Source organism: Rhinolophus sinicus, chromosome 4 (genome assembly GCF_057876585.1).
Source record: "Rhinolophus sinicus isolate RSI-liver-muscle chromosome 4, RSI-T2T, whole genome shotgun sequence".
NCBI lineage: Eukaryota > Metazoa > Chordata > Mammalia > Chiroptera > Rhinolophidae > Rhinolophus > Rhinolophus sinicus.
The window spans coordinates 90,911,205-90,917,204 of NC_142504.1; the positions used below are offsets into that span (position 1 = coordinate 90,911,205).

General features: G+C 37.3%; 1 pseudogene; it reads right to left on the reverse strand.

The window, feature by feature from the left end:
* Window positions 1-2,005: 2,005 nt before the first annotated feature.
* On the reverse strand, window positions 2,006-2,792 carry LOC109458278 (small ribosomal subunit protein eS4, X isoform-like; annotated as a pseudogene).
* Window positions 2,793-6,000: the final 3,208 nt, after the last annotated feature.

Sequence of the window (6,000 nt, forward strand, 5' to 3'; positions counted from 1 at the left end):
TGAAGTCAGAGGAATCACAGAATAAAATGCAGAATGTGACAAAATAATATAACTGTATTACAAATGTATACAATTACCTCACTGAAAGGGGGTATAGGGGCAATGTTATGACCTAAGTCACTTTCGAAATAAGAGGAGTGTGTAAAGCTAAAGTCAAAAGAAAAAGATTAAGCACTGTACTGGTTGGTAAAGTTGTTCTTATTTGGGTAGAGGTTAACAAATTTGGTACCACCATACTGTTATGCATGGTAATCATTCAATATAGAATTAAACACTTAAGTAAGTGGTGGAGTGTGTTTGGGGGATGAGTGTCTCATTATTGGAGTAGAGGTTTATAGATAAATACGTGGAGGATGGATGGAATGGTAATATGGTAATGGATTCGAGCTGGAGATATCAATGTGAACTCATGTTTATTTTAATATTCTTACTGATAAATAGATATAGAAATACTTATAGGCATGTGTATTTGCATTGGTTAGTATATACCTACAGACTTTTCTTTGCCCTGTGGGAGGGAGCCTAGAAAACAACACATCAGTAGAAATGAGCACACCTATTACTAACATCTTGGTTTCTAATGCCATTCTTCAAAAATAGGGACCAAGGCTTATGGAGAAATGGCTGATATTAGGATGGGGACCAGAAATACACAAGATGAAACTAGAGTATCTTAGATCTTAGAGTGACAGAAAGAAAGGAAATGCTTAAAAAAAAAGATGGAGTATATCAGAGGATCATGAGCTCTCAATGGCTAAATCTGGAACAATTTGATCAACAAAATAAAGTAACGTAGGGTTATAATCCAAAGCATAAATTAAATACTCATGAATTTCTACTGATATAAGTAAATAATTGAATAAATAAACACATGGAGAGAAAGGGGAATATCTCATGAAGAAGAATTCCAAATAATTTATGTAGATACTTTCCCCTCAAAAGGTAGGGCCCAACTGCCCACTTATGTGTGGATTGCATATTGTGCCTTACTTCCAAATAGAACAGTATGTAAAAGGGGACCAAAAAAAATAGTAATTGTACATGCAAGAAATCTGATAAACACTACTTTAGCCAGGTGATGAAAGTCAACATCATCAATGATACAGCATGTTGACAGTATATATTCATGATGTAATGTGATAAGAATGTCACTTTATCTTTGTGGTCCTCCAAAAATTAAAAAAAAAAAAATTAAAAAATTTAGAAAATAACTCCAGTCTAATCATAGGAAAATCATTAAACAAATCCAAATTGAGGGACATTCTATAAAATACCTGACCAGTAGTCCTCAAGGTCATAAACAAGAAAAGTCTGAGAAATTGTCACAATCAACAGGAATCTCAGGAGAAATGACCGTTAAATGTAATGTATCCTTAATGGACTCACAGAACAGAAAAAGGACATTAGGTGAAAACCAAGGAAATATAAATTACATGTGCACTTTATTTAATAACAATGTATTAATGTTAATTTACTAATTATAAGAAATGCATCATATAATTTAAGATAATTATAGGAGAAACTGACTAAGAGGTGTATAGGAACTCTCTATTATCTTCACCATTTTTCTGAAAATCTAAACTATTGTAAAAAATAAAGTCTAGTAAGAAAAAATGTTTGATATGATTTGTCTTTGTATGGGAAGGTCCAACAGTTTTCATGAATCCCCAGTTATAGTCTCCAGAATTAGTGACACATTAATCTCTCATTACAAAGATTGTAGAGTAGGAGACTGATGATTCTCTAAAGCTGGAAGGATTTAGATAGATAGATAGATAGATAGATAGATAGATAGATAGATAGATAGATAGATATAGATATATACATAGATGTGTATATATACATATATATGGATAGATATATAGATATAGATATATAGATATATGTATATATGTACATATATACATATATATACATAGATAGATTGATTGATGGATAGATAGATGTATATATTATCTTTAATTGGGGATGAAGACTCTTCCAATCACGTCACGTAGAGACCATTTCACCCATTGCCCTGCTTGGCCGCCAGTCTGTTATCTCTCTCTTCAGCAATGGTGAGGTGGATACCCTTTCCATAGGGAAGAGAAACCCATGGTTTGTTGCCTTTGCCAATAATAAAAATGTTGGAGAGCCAGGTGGCAAACCTGTTGCATTGGCATCTTTTACATGAACCACATCAAAAGAACCAGGGTGCCACTGTCTGTCAGTAGTAACACCAATTCTTCCCAGGTTGGCACCTGTGGTCACCGTGCATAGGCTACCAGTGTCAAACTTGATTATATCAGTAATATTGCCAGTGTCCAAATAAATCTGAATGGTGTCATTCACCTTGATGGGGGGATCAGGGTAGTGGATGGTGCAAGCATCATGAGTCATGAGATGCGGGATTACTTTTGTGCCCACAAAGATCTTTTTTCACTTTGCACGACTTGTATTTGGCCTCCTCAGGTGTAATACAATGTATAGCAAAGCAAACATTGGTGTTGTAGATCAGATGGAAATTTTCTCTAGTCTTGACGATGCTGATGACATCCATCAAACAAACAGTGGCAGTTACATCAGTTTGGACCTTGCTATCAATCTTATGAACCGGTGCATGAAGATCTTCTTTACTTCATCTCCTGTTAGGGCATACTTCAGTCTGTTCCTTAGGAAGATGATGAGGAGACATTCCTTCAGCTTGGGGGACCAGTAGATGGATGAGGATCAAACACACGGGTCAGTTTATCCAGCATCCAATGCTTTTGAGCTGCTGCATACTTCAGATGTTTCTTGGGACCATGAGCCATGGCTGTGCTGGGCCTGGAAAGAGACTGGAAGGAATTTTTGTCACAGGTTTTTACATTTTAACAAAGCAAAGACATGCTTATCTATTTGGTGGAGCCATTTTTTGACGAACCCATTCATTTTATTTATGCAGCTAAAGTGCTAATTTTATTGGCCGTCAGTAGGAAAAGAGATAAATATGTTTTCTTTTTTTTTCCATTTTACCATTATGACTTTAACTGTTTTTAAATAGTCAAATCATGGCTAACTTTAGTCCAGCAAGAATCAAGGACCATAACTCCAAATAAGTGGAGTTTCATACGTTTACTAAATGTGTAGTAGCATTTCAGTTCATCCAGTCTATTGACACCTAACCTTCACAGTATATTTATTCATTTACTTATTAATTTCTTCAAAAAGCTACTTTCACTTAAAAAAAAATGGTGACACTCCTATGTGGATCATTCCACCAAAGAGGAAAGGACATTATATACTAAACAAAGAAAAAGAAACAACATTATGATAGATGTGTCATGTGTAATATTTCTAGACAGAGAGGAATGATAAAGATTTTATTGTCAATTTTATTTACTTGTTTATTTACTTACTGTATTCTTGTTTTATTCACTTTGAGAGCTAAAAAAGAATTATGGAAGCACAGTGGCAGCCCTTTTAATTTACCAAGTGCACTTTGTCCATTAGAAAAATACTGTCTTGTTTATAGCATGCATATAATCAGATTCACTTTCCTCAGCACCAGAAAAGCAGATTCTTCAATACCCAGCACAGGTCTTGTCTTATACTTACCAAGTGAAATAAGTGGGTATGGTATATGCTGGGTCTTTGTCCCTGGTTCCTGACACAGACCTCCTAACTCTTCTTAGAATTCCTGAGTGACAAGAGTATATTTTTTTAATGAGAGACTTCTTAGTGGGCCCCTAGATAGTTTCCAGATGGAGGCTGCTTGTGAGAATGACCAAATCTTAATTAGGAGCCTATGACTTTCAGCCCCATTCTCTCAAGCCTGCAGAAGGGAGATAGGCTGGGAAGGTGGCAGAGAAGGCATGGAAGCTCTACTCATCTTCGCCGACACCTTGCCCAATGCATGTCTTCCATTTGGCTGTTCCTAAGTTGCATCCTTTATAATAAACTAGTAACAGAAACTAAGGTGCTTTTCTGAGTTCTGTGAGCCTTTCTAACAAATTATCAAGCCTAAGGAGGGGTTCATAGGAACCCCTAATTTATAGCAGATCAGTCAGAAGTATGGGTGGTCCGGAACTCACAACTGGTATCTGAAGTGGGGGCAGTCTTGTGTGACTGAGCCCTTGTGGGATCTGATCCTAATTCCAAGTACATTATGTCAGAATTAAATTGAATTTAGGGACATTCAATTGGTGTCCGAGAGTTGCAGAAGTGGTGTTGGAAAACACATCACATGGTTGGTGTCAGGAGGAGAAAAGAAAACCTTTCTGTGGATCTCTCAGAACCTAGAACAGATGATCGATTACTCAAAAAAGTTACTTGATCGCTACTATGTCAAAAGATTTTGCTAGATATTGTGGAGTATATAAATTAGTTTATTTTATTTTATTTATTTTTTATTTTTATTTTTTTTATTAAATTTATTGGATGAAGGCACTTAAGGAACACCCAGACAATTGGTGTCCTTGAAATTTAACAAGGAAGGTCATCTATATGAATTGCTAAATTAATGGCAGAGATGACAAATATCATAGAGATTCCAAGCATATGTACGTAGGCCAAAATCATGAAGTGATAAAAATTAGGAAAATGTTTGCTGGGTGACAGGACCAGGGTATGTCTTTGGATCTCCTCTGGGCAGTGGAAAACAAAGTCTGGAGTGAACCTCGTTGTTTCTGTGACCAGTGACATCATCATGGGTCTCTCCTTCTTGCCAGGTGACCCAGACCAAAACATCCATTTCTTACTTCTGCACAGATAGGAGAATTTTCCTTGTCTCACCACATTCCCTACACACACACACACACACACACACACACACACACACGGAGGGCACAGAGTTTCCATGCTCTCTCTGGGTGCTTCACTCTCCCAGCACCTCCTCATGGTCATTAACCCAGAAGCTATCCAAAGCTGGTCACTTTTGGTTTTTATGAAGGCTTCATTACATAGGCATGATTGATAAAATCATTGGCCATTGGAGATTGATCTCAATTTACAGCCTGTGTCTCCTCCTCAGAGGAGATATGTGCCAGTTGGTCAGTACAGGTAACAGCCTGGATTTGCAACTGACATCTAAATTGGGGGCAACTGTTACCAAACCCTTATATTTGAATCCATTTGCCTGCATGCCCTGGCCGAAAGAAATGTGTGAGCAAGAATTTGAAATGTAGAAAGGAAGTAGTTTATAGAATTGACCAATCCAGAGTGCAGGCAAATTCATACTCTGAAAGACCCAACTCCCCGCCAGCATGTAGATTACAGATTATATAGGGCAAAATCATGAGACACTGTGGGTTAGAGGTTCATTGTCATGTTGGGAGCTGATTGGTGGGATGTGAGGTAAGCGTAATAAGTCATTCCTTCAGTTCTTGAGGATAGCTCTGGGGTCAGCTTCAGTATCCCTCTGTCTGGATTCATTGAAAAGTAGCTGGGGTGTCATTCCTTCTTAGGGCTCAGAAGCTGAAACAATTTAGGGCACGATGTTATCTTTAGCCTTTCCGAGATCCAGACCTTGTGACCATTTGACAGGTCTGGACTACTGCCCTCTGCTGCCTCAGGGGTTACTGATATTCCAGGGTAAAAGGTAGGTCTGTGTAGAGAGGGAGGAAAAGCAAAATGATTTCTAAAGTTATAGTCACAAATTAAATCAGAATCGTGAAGACCCTCAGTTCCGCAGTTCTGTAGGACTGAGCAATTGTAGGATCCGATGTTATTTCTAGGTAGATAGTGTCAGAATTGAGTTAACTGCTTGATGGTATGGAAAAATACATGCATCAGAATTAGTCTGACTATTTGGAAGAATTTTGTTTGTAATAGCAGTTAGTGTTACTAAATTAACTAATAAATAAATTGATAGTAGAAACTAGGTATTATCATGATAAAAATTCCTAAAATTTGTGGCCTTAGTTTAGCATTAGACAGTAGGCAACAAGAACACACAGGGTAGTTGGCAGGAGAATATTTGGGAAAACTGCCATGTACAATAACTTGGAAGTGTTAAAGAGAAAACGACAGGCCCAGAATGGC